This window comes from Glossina fuscipes, unplaced genomic scaffold, assembly GCF_014805625.2.
Source record: "Glossina fuscipes isolate IAEA_lab_2018 unplaced genomic scaffold, Yale_Gfus_2 221, whole genome shotgun sequence".
Lineage (NCBI taxonomy): Eukaryota > Metazoa > Arthropoda > Insecta > Diptera > Glossinidae > Glossina > Glossina fuscipes.
Window position 1 is genome coordinate 2,452,680 of NW_023998564.1, and position 25,697 is coordinate 2,478,376.

The 25,697-nt window shown below is 35.9% G+C and overlaps 2 pseudogenes; one reads left to right on the forward strand and one right to left on the reverse strand.

Annotated features, from left to right (window-relative positions):
- Window positions 1-11,345: 11,345 nt before the first annotated feature.
- Window positions 11,346-18,156, reverse strand: LOC119642288 (annotated as a pseudogene).
- Window positions 18,157-22,959: 4,803 nt separating this feature from the next.
- LOC119642289 lies at window positions 22,960-25,696 on the forward strand (annotated as a pseudogene).
- The last annotated feature ends 1 nt before the right edge of the window (window position 25,697 follows it).

The following is a 25,697-nucleotide window of genomic DNA, read 5'->3' on the forward strand; positions in this document are numbered from 1 at the left end:
TTATTGTACTTATACTAAGTTTTAATATTAAGTTTTAATATTAATTAATTTAAGATTTACTTTAAGAGTCAATTGAACTCGACTGCCATCTTGTTTTAGTTGAGTTTCTTGTATGAGTGGAATAAATAAATAAAATAAATAAATAAATAAATAAATTACTCTTCCATTAACCCTCAATTAACTCCACCTTTATATCCAACAAATGTTAAGAAAACCAAGATCCAAACATTTTCGCGAATTCGCCTTGATCATACAATTGCAACTTCCCAATGGATCTTGAAGAAGTCTTCCTCCCCAATCTGCAGTTGTGGACAAACTCACAGTATAAAGCACATTATCTGCGACTGCCTTAACTTTTGCTTGGCTAGAAGTATTGCATTCGGAACGATTAACACTTTGGACATTCTACAATCAGCTTCAGAACCGAATATCAATTCAATATATTACTTTATTAATGCTACTAAGCTTATTATCTAATGTACATTTATTTAAATTAGAGTGGATAGCCAGTGTGCCTAGTGCTCAATGTCTTTTTTTTAGTCTAAGAATTTATTCCATCACTCCGCCAGAAATTATATGGTCTTTTCCTGCATATTGGTAAGTTAGTCTCTCTCTCCGTATAGGAATTTGCATTTCGTAATATGTTAGAGACCCAAAAAAATAGACTACTATGAATTAATATTCATCATAAATTATTAATAATTAAGCCTTATTAAGAGACGGGCTTACTACTCATGAGAAGGAGCAGCAACGAGACTTAGTTTTCTTATTTAATTACTATTATGACCAAATTTTCATTACAAAGAAATTAACAATCAAGTCTTTTTGGCATATAAGGGTTTACGTTTCGTATGCAATGGTGTCCAAACAGTAGACCTACATGTTTCAAATTCGGTAAGATAGATTTCCTTGTCTATTTACTATTATGTGCCAACTTTCGTCATGAAATATTAGAAAATCGACCATATAAATATCCCGTTTCAGCAGAAATTATATGAGTGCGTTCAAAAATTTTTCCCAGCCGGTCCAAAGGATTCACCCCAATTCAGAATGCCGAAATACTATTGCAATTTTTCTCCATATAATGACTTTTCAAAATAGATCATTATATAGGGAGTGGTCGAAAAAGCAGACGGATCCAAAACGTGTTTAATAGTGTTCGGCCTTGGACCAAAACACATCAGTATATCACATCTCATCAAAGTATTTCAATGATTGCGCTTAAACATAAGAAAACAAGACAGGCGGTCAGTCAAACCGATTCGGAAAGCGATAAAATATGGGTCTATCTCAAGTCCTTGCGTGTTGCATAGATCCGACCAAACGCTTGAAACAAAACGGACAGATGGACAGATAAGCTTAAATCAATTTATAAAACGATTTTGACATGAAAAAGGGTTCAGAAAGTGATTCTCAATCGATCGACACAATAAAAGATGGGTCTATTTTAAGCCCTTCTGCATGTTACATATGTCCGTACTAACTTAATATACCCTGTACTACAAGTGATGTAGGATGTAATTAATAAGAGCGTGAATTCATTTGAGCAAAATCTTTTTCAAAGTGCGCGTAATATTTATCATGGTATGCCCATTTTCTTTCATGGTGTTAACGTGGAATAAAGAAGAGATCACGCATACTTTCTTTGATTGCTGGCGGTCACGGTTGAAAATATACTCCCGCAGAAAGTGCTGATACTGCTTCATAAGCTTCTTAACGTAAAGCAGCCTAGATATCTACACGGAAAACTGAGATCTGCAGCCAGCAATAAATCCATTATAGCGCCTTGCTTGACAGACACTATTTTATGTATGCCATAAAGTTATGGAATGGTCTACTATCGAATTTCCAAACCACTCTCATTGCAAATGTGTTTACTAACAGGGTGTTACAATGTCAGTAATCGCTAAGCCGATCGTTATTTCGTTGTTTTTCGGTGCCGGTGGGAGTAGTATTTGTGATCACTAATTTATGTGGTATGTACACCTACTATTACACCTATTATGCCTACATATACTTTAATTTAGAAGGCTCGACCGTTATGGTATAAGCGATAACTTTAATAATTAAAATGAACGTAAAAGGAAACACAAGCAAGCAAGCTCTAGAAGTCTCGCAAACTCTGCAGTCACTATTGTTCGAGTGGAAAACACAATTTACTAAAAAGATGTCCACATCTTTCTTTACCTACCTTTTTGAACAACGATTGCATGCAGAGTTAATAGTTAATCTTAATTTTGCTGAAATATGCCAAACTGGACTATAGATTTTGGCTTAGCAATCAATTTTTTAGTAACAGCTGTATGAAAATAGTTGTTGCCGCAAAGTTGTATAGATAGTAGTCGCGACTATAAAGTCGAATTAGGGATGTCCTCCGAGTGGTTGATCATGTCTACCGGTAGACGTTCTTCTGTCAAAATGTGATGTTAAATTGGCGCCACTATTTTCGTTGACGAAATTGTTTGAAAACTTGGGGGAAGCGAGCAAAACCAATTTTGGGATATCGCATATTGTGCTATTGCATAGCCAAACAGTTAAAGCATGGATTCAATCCTAAGCACATAGCCAAGTAGCTAGGTCTACTGCTAAGTGCGGTAGACCGTACTTTAACTAAAATTTGTGGGAGATCGCCCCTTTTGCGAGTAAATAGTAGAGGAGAGTAGAGACTAAAGGCGGAAAGACGGGCAAAAAAACTTATCGGCATAATAAAAGATGCGTCTTTCTTAAGCCCTTCTGCTTGTTACAAATGGTCGCACAGACCTAATATATCCTGAACCACAAGTGACGTGGGGTATGATTGGATCGGAATTTCGATCGTCTGCCGAATCAACTCCAAACGTACTCGGCTACCTTAAATTGTTCGTTTGTAGTCAACCATTATATACTTTCTCTTATCTTTCCTTCTCGTTTCGACTCGCTTTCTTCCACTATTTTTGTTTTATTCACTGCTTTATTAATTGTTTCGCCAAAGAACACAGTTTGGCACATTCATTCCGGTGGCATTTTAAGTGAATACATTTTATGTATTACATTGAATTATTGCAATTGTTACTGTTATTGCTATTATTATTATTATTACCGCTGTTGTTAATACGTACGTATTGATAAAGAATCAGAAAGTGTATACAAATGTGTAAAAACTTTTGAGGAAATTGTTTGATTGCCCTCATCAAGGGTATATTTCAGCAAACTTTAACAAATACATAGAAGCAAATATACGAGCCAGCCAGTCAACCACGTGTATATAAATACGTTTCACATATTTGTAAATAAGCAAACAAAAGTCTTCATTCATGTCTCTTTTCTCTGCCTGTGTTGTGAAACTATTTTCATCCCTTCAGTTATGGCACAATAGTTTACTGAAGAGTTTAGTAACACTGGGCTAGACAAAAAAAAAAACCTTTACTTCTAATGAAGCGTTCAGGGCGGACTTTCTCTCTAAGGAAGTGTAACCTGACGTAGGATTAATTCTTTGTTAATAAACAAGTTAATACACAATATAAAAGATAAATACTCGTAAGAAAATTGGTCTTAATATTAAATGTTCGATTAAATGTATTTTGACATTTATATTTTGACTTGCAAATCAGTTGTGTATGAAATCGATGGGAAAAAAAACCAAAGCAATTAAAAGCACAATGTTGGGCCAGGGCCCACTATTGGATGCCCTACATGGACCCACAGTTATGGGAAGTGGTCAGTCAATTTTCAATAGCGCCTCGTCCCTGAGCCAAGAAAGGTCGATATATCACATCCTATCAAAACCAATACCAAAAATATCGGGCTGTAGTTTGAATACAAGACGGAGAAGGAAACAAACGGGTTTAGATCGATTTCGAACTGAATTTAAGAGTATAATAAAAGGTAGGTCTATCCCAAAACCTTCTAGATGTCGCACACATCCGAACAACCTCAATATAGTCGTGTACCAAAGGTAGTGTAGGATATTAGAAGAATTTAGTTAGATGACCGGTAGAATTTTTGACAAGTCGCTAACTGTACCGTACACCACTTGTGGTAGAGCGTATATTAAGTCATGCGGTCGTACGTACTACCCAGAGGGGCCTAAGAAACAGCTACCTTTTATTATATCGATCGATTTCCTCAATTGATCTAAGCTTGTCTGTCCGTCCTGTCCAGGTAACTTTGTGTTAAACTTACAGGTTGTAACTTCTCAGCTATTCAGATGAAATTTGGCACACCGATGTTTGCGCCCAAGCACTAACGCTATTGAAAATGTTTCGTTTCTTTTTCTTGCCTCCCTATATAAAAAATTACCATTTTCAAAATTTTTACACTAAAACCCGCTGTGTAATAATATTTCAACATTCTAAATTTGTATGAAAAATTCGTTTTGGGTGCAGCAATTTTTTGAAACCCTTTTCATATAACCTTTACAACGAAAACTAAATCGTTATATGATAAAAAGATTCAATTCTTAAAATTTCATGGCTAACATTGATTGATAATAGTAAATTAAAATAAAAATTCACCTTACCGAATGTGGACAAAGTAGGTTTATTTTTTGGATATCATCACGTATAAGAGTTCTCATGGAATATAAATCTTTATAAGTCAAAAAGTCATAATTGTTAATGTTTTGTGATTAAAATTTATTCTTGGTAAGAATTTAATATAGAAATTAAGTGGACCAAATTTCAGCCACACCACACATACATTTTAGTGACACTACTCTATATAAGATTTCTTATGAAGTTCTCATGAAATTTTTAATATTTTATGGTGAGAATTAATCCATAATAGCAACTTAGCAAACAAATAAATGATAGGGAATTGTGATCGCGTAGGTCTATTTTTTGGATACCAACACATAAAAGGATTTTCAGGAAATGTAAACCCTTAATGCCAAAAGAATTTATTTAAAACTTAGGTGGAGCACATCTAAACCACCTGGGTCTATTTCTTGGATTCTTTTTTGGGGATCCTACAATGTACAGTCTTTCTTGCATAAAAGTAATGTAAAATTTTCAGCGTCTTATTATCAAAATGAATGAAATGAAGTGAATGATTGTATTAGACGAAAGAGGGTAAGTAATGACCGCCTTTGCCTGATTATAACATTCTCATATTTTTAAGTTCTTTCCCTGCCTCCGATGCGACGTCAATAAAGAACATAAAACAAACTGTGAAAGCTACATAAAAATTTATCCCGGGCACTTTTTATTCGGTTTATTTATTTAGCAGTGTCCAAACATTATCCGATTTTATAAATGAAATGCTTTGAAACGGTTTTTATGCCATTTAATCCTTACGCTGCTAACTTAAATATACTTAAGTAACATGACTTGAAATTGTTGACAACTCTGTTTTTTGTTTTATTTCTTTACATTACTTTCCATGTTATTGGAGGTAAATGTATGCGCATATGTTTTTTTGTTTTCATTAAGGTATTTTTTCCCTTTTTCCTATTAATCTTTTTTATTCGAAAACTTATTTAATTGTGTGCAGAATATGCTGAAAGAAAAGAACACGGCGAGCAAACCTATTCATAAAGTTATTCGGTATGATAATAGATGGGTCCGTCTCAAGTCCTTCTGGATGTTGCGTAAACCCCCTACATTCCATATACATCGAACCAAACGTTTGCACCACAAGTAGCAAAAAGCATAAAAAAATTCAAAAGAATACAAGAAAACAAGGTGGACAGATGGACAGATGGACAGACAAGCTTAAAATGATTCAGAAAGCGATTTTGACATGGAATTGCTTCAGAAAGTGATATTGAATTGACCGGTATAATAAAAGGAGGGACTATTTCAAGTCCTTCTGTGTTGCATACGTCTCCTTAATACTTAATAACTAAAACTTGTACCACAAGTGATGTAGATGGGGCTGCATATTTATTTATTATTAATGATAAATGAAGTAAGAGGGAAAAGTCATCAGCAAAAAACTGTAACATTATTAACAACTAAAGCTACTTGAAACAATGCCATGTTATATATAACCCACCCACTGCATACCCTATCGTATCCATTCTACCAAGGTTTAAATTGTGCGCATGTATATAGTCCAGATTGCCCCACATTTTATTAAATCAATCTAAGCTTATCCGCTCGTTCGTCTGCCTTGTTCTCTGACCTAGACGTCGCAATTTTTGAGATATTTTGACGAAATTTGGTACGCCGATCGGTTCCCGCCCCAAAACCGGCACTGTTGAAAGCGGTTCAGATGGTACTACTCCTTCCACCACCTAACATATAATTGCAGGATGGCGTTGGATATTTAATGATGGGCCTTGACTCACTATAGCTTTTTACTTGTTTTCTGCATTTGTAACTTTAACGTATTAACCGCAAGCAAATAATTTTAAGTGATACAAAAACGATTTAAACAAATTAAAACCATTTAGTTTAAGATTAGATTCATTTTAACTTTTTACTTTATTATGTCATAAATGTTTTAATATAACATCAACATCCAATTTTCACTTGCTCCGCATATATATTGAATGTTTTTGTGTTTGTTCAAAAACACAAAAATATCTATTAATAAACTTTATTGTTTGAGTTGTTCTTTCTTTAGTGATAAATTCATTCAAGTAACATTAGGCACATTTGAAGGTAATCTTCGGCGCGCTTTTAGTTCGAAAGAAACCCTTCAAATGGTTCTGTTTTTGTTGTTGCTGTCCTATAACAGCTTTTTCGCCTGACTGTGAAAGGTGTTTAGCTCTGATCTTCTAGAATGCTTACTAACTACTGAGTAGTATTGATTTTTAGTTTAGTTAGAAGACGGTTGATTTTTAGTTTTATATTTTGCTAAATTTATGGAATATTTTAGGGCCATGTTACTGCCTAGCCCTTACTAACAACGAAACAACGAAATAGTGGAAACAACTACGGATATTTTTACAATATGACCCATTATTTCAAAAGACGCAGGACAAAGTTTAAGGTCTACAGATGCATTTGAAGGAGGATTGAAAAGTTTAGAAAATCTCTTTATCAAGTTAAGGCAATCTTAAGCTTTGCTAATATATAGAAAAATCATGACAATTTTTTACCAACTTTTTTTTTCGGATTCGCTATGAAAAAGCACAATTCATTGGCGCACATTTTCGTAGATTTTTACAAATGAGCTGGCATTATGTTGCCAGTTTTCCAGAAATCCATTAGTCTCTCCTTAACCATGCGCTTGATAATCTTTACGAATGCAGATATCAGCTAAATTGGTCTGCACTACTTAAATCATTTAAGTCCTCACCTGCAAGTTTTACATCCTAAATCTAAGCGTCTAAAGTTATTAGACCAGCTGTTAATAATTGGATGCAAGACGATAGTTACGCTTCCTCCAGACAGTGCTCTGACCATATCATACTTAACTCCGTCACAAACTGCAGCAGTAGTCCTCTTTCTGGAATGTAAGGCGCCTGGTGTAGTGTTATGCTTTCAGCTAAAATGCAACTCAGCGTTTTCGCAAGCGTACCATTGCCATGTTTATTTTTCTTTTAGCGTGGCGCGCAAAGATAACGAGTCCTTGGACCAGAAAGCGTTAATCTATCAAATTTCATCGAAAATTTTCAAAAGATCGAGCATGAACAGATATGCTTAAACAAATTCAGAAAATGATTCCAAGTCAATCGGCATAATAAAAGGTGAGGGTATCTATTTGAAGATATCTTAAGCGTACAAAATTAAACCTGCTCTGCTTACTTCCATATATGTTTATACTCTTATTCGAGCATTTTATTTGCACGCTTTAGGCTTCAACCAAGCTATCAGCCCGCTTATTGATAAAAAAACATATTGAAAGGCACCAAATTTATACAAATACATGCAAAATTATTGGAAAAAGTAAACAAACATATACGCTCATGCTTATTCTCACATGGTTGGAATTTTTACAAATTACTGAGAACATATATACGTTATTCTCTAAAGGTACCAAATTTATACAAACATATACGCTTTAAAAGCTGCTTGTGCGGGTATTTGTATAAAAATTCCAAACATCTGAGACTAAGCGTCCACATTTGTTTACAATTCTCAATACTTGAACATGTATTTGTATAAAAATTGCCTAGGACATATAAGACATAAATCTATTGGCTTAGCCCATCTCCATTCAAAATACCAAAAAAAAATTGCATGCTTCCTTAGAGCTAATACCACAAATCAAAAAAACCATTGGAAAAGGTACACAACCTATATCGGGCTGCAAGTAAGATAAAGAGAAAATAACCAAAAAAAGGAGAAATACGATACCATAATTGTTTCCATACTTAAGCCTATTGTCCTAATCCAATGGGCATTCATGATCGCAGTCAGCCACCTATGTTTCCTCGTAGTGTTAAAATGCGCGATCGCCCCTCTAGCTTAATGTTCCTAGAAGAATTAGTGCAGCGTTCGAAATATTCATGTAAAATTATACGTATGCGTGGTTACTGCACTGCTTTGGTAAGCTTTTAATACTTCAGAAGCCAAGTGTTGTTTCTGTCGTAAATTTTTTCACGTTTTTTCAGAACTTGTTTATAGAATTCAGTCGTAAGTCGGGCCACTGCATATTATCTCGTAGCATCCTACAGGGTTTATTCATTTCGAATAGAAGTCTAAATTTTGGATCGATGCAAATTAAAGTTTTTCTTTGGGATTCGGTACGCGCTTTCAATAATCCACCTGTAATGAATCCAAAAATGTTCTAGCTGCTGACCGTGACATTCAAGTGATGCTGGATAATTTTTTTAAATACTGCTCGAGTACTTTTACTCAATTTATACGAATTTACGGCTTTAATCGGGCGTGTCAACGCGATAAACTAGCCCGTTTCATAGAAGCGGACATTTTAAGGTGGCGACACGAATTGACTGAAAATGCCATTTTTTGCCCACTTGTTGCAAGAGTTGTCCCGGACACACTGTTGCAGCTTGAAATGGAGATTCTCAGCAGGCATGGCGTCTTCTGATTACCACTTGTTCAGATCGGTGCAGCTGGCTTGGCTGGCAAAGTTGAAGAAGTCCAAAAATGTGTTGGTGGGTGACGCCACGGTTAACCGCCTTTCTACGCAAGGCTACCTTCAAAGTATAATAATTTTTGTCAATTTATCAGGAGAAGAAATGAAGAATTGTATGCAGGCGGAGCGGTGTAGCTACAGTGCTAGTCGTCCTAACCCAACTACCATGTTTTATATTTTCGCTTGGTTATTATTTCATTCATAACCGGCAAGTGATAAGCCACATATATGTGAGTTATGCAACAAAAAATTTGCTTAGGCTGCAATTTACGAGCACATCTGAAAACACACGAAGGTAAATTGATATGCAATATTCGGTCTTTCAGTGTAATGTATTTTGTATTTCTCAAAATTTTAGGAGAGCAGCAGGATGAATGTGTCCGGTGCGGTAAATTATACCTTGCCACCGTAAATGCCAAACAGAACGGAATTTGTTTGAGATGCTTTGAATCAAATAAGTTAATCGATGTAACGAAAACAGGTTTTCAATATGAAGTAGAGTTGGCTACCGAAGACGATTCATCAAATGATAGTAACGAACTTAGTGAGCCATCAAACTTATGAGACAATGTGCGTTACCAATTTATATATTACAGTTTTACAATAAAGGCGATAAAGCTACTATCTGGTGTAAATGGATATAAGACCTTCCCCCGTTGATAGATCTATGTCTGCTGTATAATTTTTACTGAGTTCAAGAGAAAGTCTCATGTGAACAGATTCCCTATTCTAGAACCTATCATCACCCAAGCAAAGCTTTGTAAGTTTCCGCATATTGAATGGCTGAATGGCGAAGATTGAAAACTACGAAACTATTGATCTCACTTAAATCTGGGATATTACGTATTAATAGAAAAATGGTTTTAAAATTAAATAATTTTTCTTTTTTTGCGTATTACGGGTCTGTATTTACGGGTCTTTTGGAATTTTTCTCATCAAATCGCTGTGTTATCGCCATAAAACATTTGGGATTTTTAAATGAAAAATTGGACTAAATAATTTCCATTAACAGAATTCTATAGAAATTGACACAGATGATTGCCGGATGGCTCAATGGCGATGCATATAAGAAACATTCTAAGCTTTCGAATCATTCTTCTTACTCTATTTTAGTCTACATTTTAATATCTAAATGTTGATAAAATGTTTGAAACAAATTCATAACGAAATATTTTATGCTAAATTTAAGTCGTTAAGAATAACAATATTATTTATGATCGACTCTAGTTATAAGGCAGCATCTAAATTTCGACTTTTGCATTAAAAGTTTCTTTTTAATATGATTCATAGGATGCCGCTTAAAAAAAGAAAACCATAAAGATGAGGCGGCCGCAGCTTAGTAGGTGTGCGTCGAATCGATAAAAGTTATGCCTTTACCGACTGAGCACTCGCTATAGCTACGACCAAAGACAACCCTACTTAAGATTTAAACCCACGGGTTTTACTCTCTCGCCTACTTAACGGATTAATGTGCGCTTCGATCGAACTAAGAGTTCGTTCCTTTCGTGCAGTTAGGTTGGAGCAACTCATAACCCTGCAAAATTATATTAATTTTCTTAGTGAGTAGCCCATTAGACGAAAACAATGTCTTTAACGTTCAAATTTTCAGGCCGGATTCAACCAAATCATTTGCTACTGATTTTGATAAAAAATTTTCACCATAAACACATCGAATGCTTTTTTTTAAAATTAATTACAAACTATCTATGAATCTTTGGCATACGTTATGGTATGGTTTGGAAGCGCTAATATTAAAAAAGTTGTGCGACTCTAAATGCTTTTTTCTCGGAAAACTTTACGATCATTTGCCTTGACCTGTTATAATTAACGAAGACGTTGGGAGACATTCTGCCCATCATGGATTATTTAAAAACTTAAGTGATTAGTTACCTCATATATTAGTGAATGCATTTCATACCCAGCTAATTTGTAAGGTTTGTCTATGCATATATATTTACATGTAGATAAAATTTGCTCTCAGATTAAAACTCTTAAATCTCCTAATAGAGAACACTTTATGCCAAATTTACTGCAGCTGATGTGTAAACTTAACACAGTTTTTTTTTTTTAATGATATTTGCTCTCAATCGTTTTCCACTCTCCTTGACAAACAAATTTTTCTTACCATCCTAGCACACTTCAATGAAACTCTGGATTCCTTTTAATGTTTTCATCATATTGTTGTTGTTTTTTTCTTTTTTTTTGTGATTTTGGTGTTTCTAGAAATTTCGATAATACACACGTATACATAAACTAATACGGTTAGTTTGGTTATCATAGCGACAAATTTCCGGGAGTGAAAGCATCTATGAGTGAAATGATACCGATTACCGATCGGATTGCCTGCGTGGCAGGCGAAGAGGGCATTATAAGAGCTATCCACATGGCGCCATTTCGTAATTTAGGAATTGTTGGTCAGCATACAATGCCAATAGAATCTTCTTGTGTAAATTGCGTGAACGCATTGTAGCCAAATCGGACAATGAGGAAGATAAATGGGAAAACACCGGACTACGGCCTTAAAATAAACAAAAATTCTATATCTTCTCGCTTACATTAAGCTACAAAACTAACAGATTCTTTCCAAGCGCTTTAGATCTTGTGATGGACGCAAATATAGATGCAAGATTAAAATATCTAGGACTGTTACTATCGCTATAGCAGCCGAAGATTAAAGGGACTTAAATGTAAAAGCTTTCATAGGTGGTTAAGACAGCTGTTTCATTAATAGAACGCAGCTACTCCTGCTGCTTCCATATATTTACAAAATAATCTGAGCCGCTACACACAATTTGCGATAGCAACATAACAAAAACCATGAAAGATAAGCCCACCAACGTGCTACCGGCTCGAAAGAATGCATACCAAACTCGTAAACTAACGCCGCCACCAGCTTGCTCTTCTACCGCTATCTTATCAGTTAATTCGGCGTCTGCATTTTCCTAGAACAGTAGTGAACATATAAGCTTCGTTTGAACTTGCTCTTCTTAATGGTTGGTAGCTGTTTTCGCGCTCTCCATCTATGTAGGGAATATCTTCTTCTTCTTTATTCGAATATTCTTCCGAGTGGTGCTTTCACTTTTGCTGTTTTCTCTTTGGGGACGCTCTAGCAGCTTGTCGAAGTCTAATTCACTTATGATCAGTTCCTTATATGTGACCAACGTGCTTGAGAAAGTGCACTTGATGTGTAATAAGAATGCGAGTAATATTCTGCTGATAGGCATGCACTTCTTTACGCTTGGTTTAAATCGTAAACCCCAAATATATTAAAATCTATATATGAAAAACCGGGCTACATTTCCAGAGGCCAAAAGCGGCATTTTTATACAAATACATGTTCAATAATTGAGAAGTGTAAACAAACATATGCGCTTACTCTCAGATGTTGGCAATTTTCATACGCTTACTCTCAGATGTTAGCAAATTCAATTGGGGGCAATTTGGTTGAAGTTGAAGTTTGTTTCATGCTTCCAAATTTATACGCTTACGCTCAGATGCTTCCAAATTCTTAGTCGTTTTTTAATGCAACATCTGTTTCACAAACTGACTGGCTTTTTCAATTAAACAGGCGGTTGTTCATATATATAGACCGACTCTTTGCATTATTCTCAATTCTAAACAAATACAGAGTAACTTTTTGTACTCATTTTATACCCATTTGGTATAGTGAATATGGTAACAAATCTTGAATCAATTGTGGGGGCTCATAAGTAGAAAATTCAGTTTAATTTGCGTTCAGTTTCCACGTGAAATTTATATAGCGGTCATTTTTTTAGCAGGTGCTATAAGAGAAAAAACAAAATGGATTTGCGTGGAACACAAATGACACACTTTCCACTATATACCGTGAATAGTACTGTGTAATCAAATCCTTTAGAAAAATGCAATACAGTTGAAAACCGTATGGCAACTACAATAAATAAGTTGAAGAATCAAGTTGTGGAGAAATTTGCATACCATTAACAGCAAATACTATAAAAGGAGCGAAAATGGATTTGCGGAAGACCAATAACACACGACACAATCCACAATACATCTTCTCTGCGTATATGAAATACAATTCAAACGAACCCCTTAAAAAATTCAAACTCTATCGAGATTACAAACCAAGTAAATCCTCTCTGAATAAATACGAACAGGTACAACGTCTTAAAACGGTATAACGCATTTTTTCGTAAACTAATAATATATATATATTGATTCTTGTTATATAGTTCAGCTGCAAAGGCATAAGTAAGTATATCTACGTCCTCCCTTTAACATTACGTTCAAACAACGTCTTATTATCCATGCTGTCCAGGGTTGATGGATATCGCATCATACTAGTTATTCAAGTTAAATAATTACCTGTACTAAATTTGAACCAGCTCGGCCCCTTTTTTGGTTCCTATTCTGTTTGCGGGAAAAAATCTAAGTTTTAATACGTGATGATGAAATTTTATCTACAATAGAAATTTTATACAAAAGTAAGAATTGTGTTAGACAATGTGGTGTACGGTGTTTAATGGTCGGCTTTCCCAGACTATAATGTTCTTATTTGTTACTATATAAAGATTTCGTTGTCGTGGGAACCACTATATGAGAGGGTGTTTTGCACACCAACTTAAAATGACCAAATACTATTATGGAGCGAGTTTTGTCCAAAAACATTGAAAATAGCAATTTTCCCCATATAACTATTTCTCAAACTAAGACGTCGTCGGCGGGGAGTTGTCCAAAAAGTTGACCGATTTGAACCATTTTCAATAGGGCTCGTCCTTAGGTCAAGACACCCAATTTTCTCAAAATGTCCCAAAAATTGCGACCTGTAAGTTAAACAAAATTTTACGTGGATAGACATCAGACGGACACACAGGCTTATAATAAAAGATGGATCTATCTTAAGTCTTTATCATTGCTACAAACGTCCGCACAAACTTAATATACCCCGCATCACAAGCTGTATAGGGTATATATTATGTATATATATTTCATTTGATTACGGCTTATATTCCTATTTTAAGGTTGGGATCATGTAGTAAAATGCGATGAGATGAAGTCAAGTAAGTAGATTACATGAGAAGAACCATCTGTTGGTTGGTATGTTTTTGAGAGATTAGGTTGATCCATACAAGCTGAAAAACAAATTAGCATTCCACTAGTCTTAATGACGATATTTTTTTCGATAACGCTTCTGCACAATTCGATAACGCAAAAGGGTTAACAACATTTCAATTATTTCGTAGGAAGACCAGTTCGTAGGCCATAAGTTTAGAAAAATGAGGCATAGGAAATTTTGATTAAGAAAAAATTGACAAGGCGGCAGAATTTTATTATTGCATGAACCAAAATAAACAGACAAGTAAGAAAATAAGAAATCTATGATGGCATGCTTACGAATCTTCGAAATTAGTCTTGCAATAAAAGTTTTCAAATGTGTAACCAGTCTTCTTGGGCAGGGTATACTCAGCCAATACAGGACTCTTTCCAAGAAAATTTGTATTAAAAAAACTTGGACCTTCGGTTTTGTTGTGTAAAGGCCTTGGATTAGTCATGGGATAGGAGCAGCTGCGACAAAGAACTGCCTGGAGTATTTGCGATCTCTCCGACAAAGATATTACGAACTAATTATTGAAAACACAGGATGATAATTTCATCGTGTCGCAAACAGGGTACCAACAGTTACTTTTCACATTAAACAATTGCACTAAGCCCATAGAGTCAGCGAACACCGAAGAGCCACAGTCGCTAAATCCCTGCTATACCAATTGCCGTCCCGGCGTTAAAGGTAAAGTAATTTTTGCACTTTAAACTTAGCCCGCAAGCGTGCAATAACATAGCCGTTATATTTTGTTGTTTTTGGCAGCATGGTAGCTCAACATAATGCGATCTTCAAAGCCTGAGAGACATATCGCTGAACCAGGTATAGAAATTATTTCCCTTTGGCTGCCAGTTATAGTAAAAATGCGTAAAAATTGCACGCTTGTCGCTACAGCTATTAATTTTGTAGTAGCCACTAGAGCTACCACGTCTTCTTCAGACAGCTGCATACTTCACTCCTTATTACCAGAAGCAGCCAAAGCAATTACTACCAGTTTTGCTGAATCCTTACCAGCTAAAACTAAAGCCGTAGAACTTAAGCTCGCCATATTATTATTATTATAATTAGGTATATGCAATGAATGATGAACACTGGCGTGATGGAATTCTACGTCAATAGCACCATTGGCGCCATCGGCATGAGAAGTTACAATACTCATGCCATTCCATACCAAATAACGATGTTCCAAATGAATGGGCGTACAACTGGGCTGAAAAGCGGTTTGTAGCTTAAAACCGTTCGACACAGCGGGCGCATTTTTACCTACACAAGGACTTAAAGGCCCGTTGCGAGACACGAAATCCATATGATCTTCGTCTGTATCTCCTGTAAATTCTATATCTATATATAAGTTCAGAACTAGCAAATACTGTACCCAATTGCCCGGACGCGTCACAATAGGCTAATTCTTCGTTGTTTTTAGTGCTCCAAGCTATACAAGTGATAGATTGGCATTCGCTCGAGGGTCCTTCGCACTTCTTAGATTGGCGCGCGATAAAATCAAATATTGAAATTTCTCCTTTGCTGGTACTAGCTGCTAACAATAAACCATTTTGAGAAAATTGGAAATAGGTGTATTCACCTTTCACCTTGTCATCGTTTAATGAAAATAAATGCTCCCAATTAGCTGTGCTTATCGCTTTAATTTCATTTCTCTTTATGTATATCAAAATTTTGCTTTCTGTTCGCTCGAAGCAAGGTGTACCGAAACAAATTCAATTTTCGAAACTGTTAGTTTTACTTAATTCCTGAACAGAGTAAAGCTCCTTGCCTTCGTTTTGTAAGTCCCAAACTTTTACTGAGCCATCACCTGAGAAAGAGGCCAACATTGTATTCTTAGAGTGTATATCTAAAGCTAATACTGGTCCTTCATGTCCTTTTAATTCCAATGGTTGGGTTTCATCACCTTTTAATATTTTAATAGTGGTGTCCTCTGAACAAGCTGCTATGTAATCATCTTACCGGCCCAATTGATTTCTTTTCGCTGTTATAACATCAGTTTTTAAGCGACCGCTTGCCAAATCTTTACGTCCTTCGATAGTGCTTATTTGAGTGGCAGTTTTAATATCAAATACAGTAATACCAGCATTCAAAGTAGCCACAGCCACCTTTAAAGAATTATTCGTTAATGAAAATGGTTTTGACAGCTAATTATTTTATTATTACATGCTCGCCGTTTGGGTTGAAACAGACACAGGTAACATCATCTTTAATTTTTATACCAATTACTGGAGCAGTAAATCTCAATAGAGTTCCATCCTTATCCAACTCTACACAACATTGTGAGTAATTTTAAATATAAGCGAGATGAACAATGTCTTTTGATTATTAAAAAAAAAAGGCATGGAATAAAACTTGATGCAGAAACATGGAGATTAATAACTTGCGTTGGAATTTTTTTATCAACATTCCTATGCTGGAATACTATGTTACAAAAGCAAATCTCGTTTTTTTATTACAATCATTTTTTATCAAAATGCGTGGAATTAAATAAGACTGATGTTCAATTGGCTGATATGTCCATATCCATCGACCCTTATAGTGAGATTGATTTCTTAAGATTATGTTTTGAATTTTCTCGGAAAATGTCAATCAAGATTAGGCAGGATATTAAGATTTATAAGCTACATTTAAGAATTATAAAAAAATATATGTATAAAAATGAGTAAAATTCAAGTTGGTAATGAGATTCACAAACCAGTCAGAAAAAAATTTTTTCGAAGGCAATTCCTTCAAAAAGGATTTAATGATACATGGCAAATAGACTTCGTTGAGTTAATTCCATTTCATAAGCTAAACAATGACTATAAATACTTTTTGGTTGGAATTGATGTATTTTCTAAATATGCTTTCGCAGAACAAGTAAAACCTAAAAGTTCTTCAGACATAGTTAAAGCTGTGAAACAGGTATTGGAAAAAAGAAATACATCTCCAAGAAATATTCAGACTTATTAGGGAAAGGAATTTTTCAATAGAGATTTTAAAAGTTTAATGCAATGTTATCAAATTAATCATTATCACACATACACTCATATGAAAGCCTCCATATGTGAAATATTTAATAGAACATTAAAAAACTTAATGTGGAAAATGTTTAGTGTGAATGATAATTACAAATGGATAAACAACCTGCAAACATTACTAGCCAAATACAATAATACATATCACAGAATAATAAAAATGAAACCAAATGAAGTCAATAAACACAACGAGAAGCGGATATTACAAACTGTATATAATTTCCCTAAAACATTTCCAAGACCAAAGTTTAGAGTTGGGGATTATGTTAGAATTAGCAAATTTAAAGGCTTTCTTATTAAATTGTTTTGAAAATGGAATCCGTCGCTAGCGAGTCAGCTGACTTTTGGTTGCGTTTCGGTTTATTTTGAATTTTTAAACAACCATTTGGTTGCGTGTCGGTTTATTTTCAATTTAAGGAACGTTTTCGGATTAAAATTATAAAATTGAATTTGTGGTTGAAAGGTGGAAAAATCGAGCCGATATTAATAAATAAAAAAATTAGTGAAAAAATACAACTTTAGGACGAATTTAGAAACAGCCAGTCTTCACTGTATACGAGGTTATAAGTCCGTTTTTTGGGCCATTTACAGTTTGACAGTTCTTCGAACGAAACGCAGTTTACATAAACATTTAATGAACTTAGCATACCATCCTGCTTTGGATAACTTTAATAAAAAAAGTTAAAAAATAGATCAACAAACAAATCTCCTTTCTGTTGGCTGCAACATGCAACAACTTTACAAATAATGGTTAAGAGGGTAAAAATAACTTCTATGCTGCCTACGGAAGTACAATTCATACGATTTGACTTTTCAACTGAAGTTCAAGGCAATAAATAAACTGAAGATACTCTTGCCTGTAAATGGTTGAAATTTTTGGCATCATGACGTATGGTCAGTTAGTTAGCTGTGTATACCTGCTGCATTATCTGATGGGATTGAAGAAAAGTTTTCGAATTTTGTTTTAATGTTGTTCAATTGAACATAGTTTTCATAAAATTGAAAACAGTCTGACTATTGATATATATATATATATACATTGTGACAGATATAGAAGAAACACAAAACAAGTCTATTACCAAACATATTTTCATAGGTAGAATATCTTTTCGCCACTACGATGTTTGACACGAATAGAAGTTATCCATCCTAGTAGATTCAATGATAATTCCGACTTTATGTATACATTTAGAATTAACTCAAGTTGTTTCTTGCTCCCTTTTCCTATAGTACTCGTAGTACAAGGGTATATTAAGTTTGTGCGGATGTATGCGATGCCCAGAAGGACTTGAGACAGACCCATCTTTTATTGTACCGATCTATTCAAAATCACTCTTCAGTGATTTACGTTTGCCTGCCTCGCGGTCTGCCTATGTATCTTGTTTTCTTGTGTTCAACTTACGGGTTGCAATATTTAGGATATTTTGATGAAATTTGATACACCGAATTCCTTTGAACAAGGTCGAGCCCTATTAAAATCGGCTCAGACCGGACCTCTTCCAATATAAAGCGTTACTTTGAAAAGTCATTATATAATATTGTTACGGAAATCCCAAATCTAGTCATTTTCTACAACCAAATTTACATTCGTTAGGCGTCATGCAGCTGCGGTTCGATGAAAGCGATTAGTGGAAAAACAGACAGGTAAAAGCAGAGTGCACATTCGCAGGCGCCTCATGCACCTGCATGCCGATGAAAACGGTTACCAACAAAAGCAGGTTAACGAATTAAATATCAAGTCATAAAATTAGGTGCTAGTAATAGGATGGCAAAAATGTATATAAATAGAATATTTGTGAAAGACAAAGAGTAGAAAAAGAGTATTTCAGTTAAGCAGTCGGAAGCATTGCCAAAAATAATTTGTAAATAATCCTACATTAAAAGAAATATAATTGTAAAGAAAAAGAACTTTGAAGTGTATTTCTCTTGATCAAAATATCTACGATCTAGTGATACGGGCCGTATCTCATAAAAGCGAATTTCATAACAACTGGTGTCAGAAGTGAGATCATGGAAACCAAGAGAAATGGTGAGATTAGAAGACCTCAGAGTGGAGCAGCTCAAACAGGAGCTGGGAAAAAGAGGACTTCGTACAACCGGTACCAAAGCTGAATTGAAACAAAGACTGGTCGAACAGCTAGAAAAAGACGGACTGGACCCGTCGATACTTGAATTCGAATATAATATCGAGGGAAAGGAGCAAGCCGACAACTTGGTAGGTGCAGAAAATGCAGCTACAGCAGGGGAAAAACATAGCGAAGAAAAAGGCTAAGATGAACAAATGCAACAACAAACGGAACAGATAGAATCAAAAATCGACGAGAAAATACAAGAAAACCAACGCATCCTGCGAACACATATAGACGAAACACACGAGCAATTGGATGCCAGAATAAATGCACAGGAAGAGAATGCATACTCCTTCAAAAAGGAACTAAAAACCTTAAAAAAAGAAGTGGCTAAGCTACAAACTAACGACATAACCGCCAGCTCTATCAAAGTAAAAACACCCGTATTTGACGGCACCGCTAACTTCGACGCATTCAAGCTACAATTTGGTATTATTGCAACAAAAAATATGTGGGATGATGAAGATAAAGCAGTCGCCTTGGTAACTTCCTTAAGAGGAGCAGCAGTGGAAATTATCCAGATAATCTCGGAAGAAAAAAGAACGGAATTCGCGGAAATTATGGATGCATTGGAAAGGAAATATGGTAGCAAACATATAAAGGAGGTAAGCCATCTAGAGTTGTCTTCGCGCTACCAGAAACTGAACGAAAGGATCCAAGATTACGCTACCGATATCGAACGCCTGGCCAATCTCGCTTATATCGGAATACCCAACGACGTGCTGGAACGATTGAAAATCGGCTGTGAACACATCATCACGCTGGACACTGGTGCTTCGCATTCAGTTATCAACACTACAATCGTCAAAGAAAAATTTGACCCGTTAGTGGGAGCACGATTCCGAACGGCAACTGGTGAGGAAGCTGCTGTTAAAGGTAAAATTATCAGAAACATTTCGATTAGCGACGTTTCAATGAAGCATGAATTTCTGATGGCAGATATAATGGACGAAGTAATATTGGGAATGGATTTTATGGCAAAACATGGCTTCGTACTGGATATGAAAAGGCAAGTGTTACAATACGCTAACGTGACTTTGCCGTTGACTGTAGGATACGACAGACAAGCCGAAGTGTTACAAGTTGTAGTACAACGACAACAGAAGATCCCTCCAAACTCCGAAGCAATAGTGTGGGCCGCGGCTACCGAGGAGCTAAGGCTAAACAAGACATGGGTTGTCGAGCCGAGTAAAGAATATACGAAAGACAACATCATCATTGGAAAAGCGGTTGTATCACCAGTCAACAATTTAATACCAGTACGGCTATTAAACCCGACCAGCGTTACAACAAAAATTCACAAAGGGGACATTATAGCACAATGCCAAGAAGCCGAATACGTAGTAGATCATCAAGCCGAAACTCCGAAAACACGCCCAACGGTATCCCCAGAGGCTGAAATTCTCATAAAAGGATGGACTAGCAATCTGGATGAGCAGCAGAAGAAATATGCCAAAAATTTTTTGCTGAAAAATTGGTCCATCTTTGCCAACGGTACGAATTAAAATGGCCGTACTAATGCAGCGAAGCATATAATTAACACTGTAGGAGCTGATCCGATTCAGCAAAGGCCTACAAGAATTCCACTGGCAAAAAGAGGAGAAGTGGCGGACTTAATCAAAGACATGCAAGAGCAGAAAGTTATCGAACCATCGAATAGCCCTTGGTGTTCGCCAGTAGTCCTTGTTAAAAAAAAAGATGGATCTACCAGATTTTGTGTGGATTACAGGAAGATTGTGAACCAAGAAAGATAGCTACCCTTTGCCTAGGATCGGCGACACCCTACACCTTGTCAGGTTCGCAATAGTTCTCAACCTTAGATTTGAAGTGTGGGTACTGGCAGGTGGAGGTCGTCGAACATGGCAAGGGAAAGACCGGATTCTCCGCTGGCGAGGGTTTATATCAGTTTACTGTAATGCCGTTTGGATTATGCAACGCGCCAATTTTTCTTCTTATTTCTCGAAATATTTTTAATGGGTTGTTGATGTGTTTAGCGATAAGCCTTTCAGTTAAAAAATAAGAGAATTTTTTAAGAGTGATTGAAAAATTGTAAACCGATAAGCAAAGAAAGGAAATGTAAGCGGAAGCACAGTTCATTTCAACACAACATAAAAGAGGCTTTTCATATTATTAATGAGCCATTTATCTCGAGTTGCATTAGAAACCATACTCTCAACAATAAAATGTTCCAGGTTAAACTATATATGTTGTCTTCTAAATTCACGAGACCGAGAAACTTACTTTGCAATCATATTTAGCTTTTTTTCTAACTGCAATATATTTACCCGCCTTTCTCCCATTCTTGTACGCTATATTAAAAGCTGTTCTTATACATGCTTTAATGAAGAATACTTCTGAGCTGTGTGTCTATGCACAACGCTCGTCTCTCTATCCAATTTAAATTTTTAAAGCTTTTTGTGGTAGCAGACTTAATATTTTTTCAAATACTGGGTATTATTAATCAATTGATTTACCTCCGTCCATCTGTTTACTCGCCCATATAATTTTGAAATTTTGAAAACTTCAAATAATTTCTATTCTATTTTTTCCCCCGCCAATCTCTAATATCTGTAATATCAGATCAAGAATCACATAAGACGTGTATATGCACAAGTGGACAAAGTTGTTTCATGTCGGTGTCCATTTTCCTCTTATTATGTATATGTATGTTTATCATTTCCTTATAAAGTATTCAAATATAAAGAAGAACTTAAAAGAAGTTTATCGCATGTTTCTAGGTGGAGAATAAAATGAATAAGTATGTGTGCAAGAGCTCAAAAATATTTAATATTTTTTACTTAAAAGTAGTCATTTAATGGAAATCAATTCAGACAGTCATTTGCCGGTATAATCAGTACTGTTTTTAAAGGCAGGTTAGATTCTTTTCGGCATAGATTGAATATTAATTTACGGCGGATCTTCTTAGGGCACATTTTCTTGGACATAGGGCAGCATTACTGTTTTTGTTTACAAATCATATAACCTCCCAAGAAAAGCGGTAACATAAGAATTCTTTCGCTCTGTTTTACGGCTTTTTTAGCCAATCTAAGATACAATTTTGTTCCTTTTGACCAAAGCAAACTTCTGCTCGCCCCACTTTTAAAGAAGTATCTGAATATTTTTCTACTTTTTTCGTCTTTGGGTGCACAGCAATTTCTATGGGCTAAAGCAAAGTATAACGTCTTCTCTAATGTCCTTGTTCTAAGCAAACGAACGTCTCATCAAGAAATGGGACGGCCATGCATTCGGGCATTATTAGCTCTACTCTCATAATCTCCCGGCTTAAGCCTATAGGCAAATCTACAAAGTGCACATAGTACATTCACAAGCATACTTGCGATTAGATCATATTGCTTTTCTATAGAAACTTTCTTTCATAAGTGTAACGAATAGGTACATCAACATTTTCATATTTGAGATTAAAATGTCCAGTACACCACCTGCATCTATTTCATCACATGGATATGAATCGGAATTTAGATGTACCTTTACATTCGTTAAATTGCAATGAGTAGATTTCAGCGTTTCGAAATGCTATAAATAGAAAACGCGGTCGTTCGTTTTCACTGGCTAACTTAACATTCCATAAAAGGGCGGCGATCTGTGGAAGTGCAGGATAATAATATATATCCCAAGTTCTGCAGCATATATTTAACGGTTGGCGAGAACTGATTTTTTTAAACACTTCCAGGTATTAAGTATTTGGCATAATGATATCTCGATGCTACCGTTTTTCCCATAACACTGGGTTTGCATCGAAATGTCATCAGACTTTAAAGATCTAAGGTCACTAGTATCAAACAATGGTTCCTGATTTCACTATAATTTATTTATTTTAATTTTTGAATTTAATTGATTTGCAGTTGCAACCAAGACATCTTATCGGAGGCTTTGATGAACCCGAACCACTAAAACGGGCGTATGTTACTGCGGGTTGGAAAAAGGACATGTTGGAAAATGTGTTCCCGAGTCTGAGAGAAGAATTAAACATAAACAGCTACGTGAATCGCTTTCAAACACTTTTATATTTAGAGGAGATGGAGTGTTTTGTTAATGTCCGCATGTATGACCGTGAACGGGCACATTTCCCACGTGAGGGCAAATATTTAGCTCTGGTCATGGAAAATCTTTCTTAACGTCGTCCTTCGTTGGCAGATGGAGACATTGTTAAAGCCAAAAACCCCTGGGCCGACGACAAAAATGCCGAACGCATGTATAAAGGAGTGATTCACAAAGTGCTTCACAATCGCATTCTACTTAAATTCGATGACAACTTTCAGCGTAAATATGATTACCGAGATTATCGTTTAGAATTTTACTTTTCGCGGTATTGCTACCGGAAACAGCACTACGCCGCCTCATGAGCGTTTGGGAATTTAGGCGAACAGTTCTTGTTTCCCACCCTAAGGCAGTCGCGCGAACGTCCACAGTTATAAGGTTAAATGATTGTTAGACAATTGCCGGTATGGATGATACAATTGCATGCTCAACTCTGAACAGAAAAGAGCCGTAGCAAATATACTACGAGGAGAAGTTTTTAACATGCCATACGTGATTTTCGAACCTTCCGGCACAGGAAAAACTATAACGCTAGTGGAAATCTGCAAATTTTTAAATTGATACCCGGTGCACGTCTGCTTGTAGGCACACCCTCCAACAGCTCTGCTAATTTAATAACGACGCTTTTGATCGAATCTAATGCACTCAAAATGGGTGACTTTATACGTCTAATATCCCACAAGGAGCTCAAAAAAGAACTCATACCAGAACAGGTGACAAATACTAGGATACTGGCCTAAACTACCACTTTGAAGATGAGATGATTGCGCCCAAGTCCGGACTCAAAATGAAATGTCAAATGAAGTTTTTAGGGCGCCATCGAGTAATGGTTGGTACTTGCGCCACTGCAGGAAATTTTTGCAAATGGGTTTTCGACCCAATCATTTTACACATGTACTAATTGATGAAGCGGGCCAGTGCACAGAACCTGAAGTTATGGTTGCTATTGCTCAAGTATCAAACGAGCATGGCCAGTTAATCCTTGGAGATCCCCATCAATTGCAGTCACTCGTTATAAACAAATGTGCTCGTGAACACGGTTTTTCGCTATCATTTTTGGAGAGAATTCTTTCGTGTGCTCCTTACTTAAAAAATGTTGATGATTTTCCCCTTACATGTGGTTTTTTGACCCTCGCCTGGTTATAAGATTACTCTACAATTACCGGGCGTTGCCCTCTAGAGTGAATGCTAATAATGAACTGTTGTTATCAATGATAATGCAGAGAATTCTAGGGAAGCTAAAATGCTGAAGCAACTTCACGATTTACTGCCACAATCACCAAATCGACCCAAAGCATTTGGCATATTCTTGCACGGAATACGTTCTGAAGATATGCAGGAAAACTACTCGCCGTCGTGGTATAATCTTTACGAAGCAAAGATGTAAGTTGTATTTAGTTTAAAAGTACTATCCTTTTTATTTAGTATTTCATAACATTTATTTCTTTGTTAAAGGTTTTCGTAATGACAGTTAAATTGTATCGGAAGAACATTAAACCGGAATCCATTGGCATTATAACACCGTACATAAAACAAGCTGAACATTTGCGCAAACTTTTTGTTGTTGCGGACGTAGCAATGCCTAAAATTGGTACTATGGAGGAATCCCAAGGACAGGTGTAACCTTCGTAAAATTACACACAATATTAATACTAGTGTTACTTTCGCTTGGTTTTTTTTAGGAACGCGATATAATATTAATTTCAGCAGTGAGATCAAGCAAGAACCATATATCCAAAACGGGAAACTGACTAATCTCGCAACATCTCGACCTCGTTATCTTCTTATAATATACGGCAACCCCGACCTACTCTGTTTGGATCCTCGTTGGCGCACGATCATAAAATACTGCGCCGGTAATGATGGGTACCTCGGTAAGTTGCCGGCAACGTTGTCTGGCCCACCAACACTAGCCGAGGGACAATTAAAAATCAAGATAATTAAATTACTTTTGGCCTCAACATTCACCTTTTAATAAATAAAAATAAGACTATTTTTGCAATTTCTCATAAAAGTTAGTGGATTTTTTAAATATAGATTCAAACGAACATGTTTACATGTACATGATGGATTAGAGTTTCATTAAGGGCCGTTAATAATTCTGGACTCTTCTTAATTCTATCGGTTATATTACGCCCATCTGTGATCAATTTGGCTTTGATATTAATAAAATATTCAAAAGCAGCCCACTTTTCGGCATTAAGATTTCTTTCCAACAGTTATGTGACGCTTGCACCACAACGTTCAATATCCTCTTTAAGTAGTGACAATTGGCTTAAGTAGCTCTAGTCTTTTACAATGCAGTTTTCGGCATGTTAAATGTGAAGGCAACGACTTGACAGGCATCTTTCAAAACACGCTGCAACCAGATGAAGGAAAATTTGATTTTTTATGAATACTGACTTATTTTAGGCTGCGCTCGTTGTGGCCTACATTAAT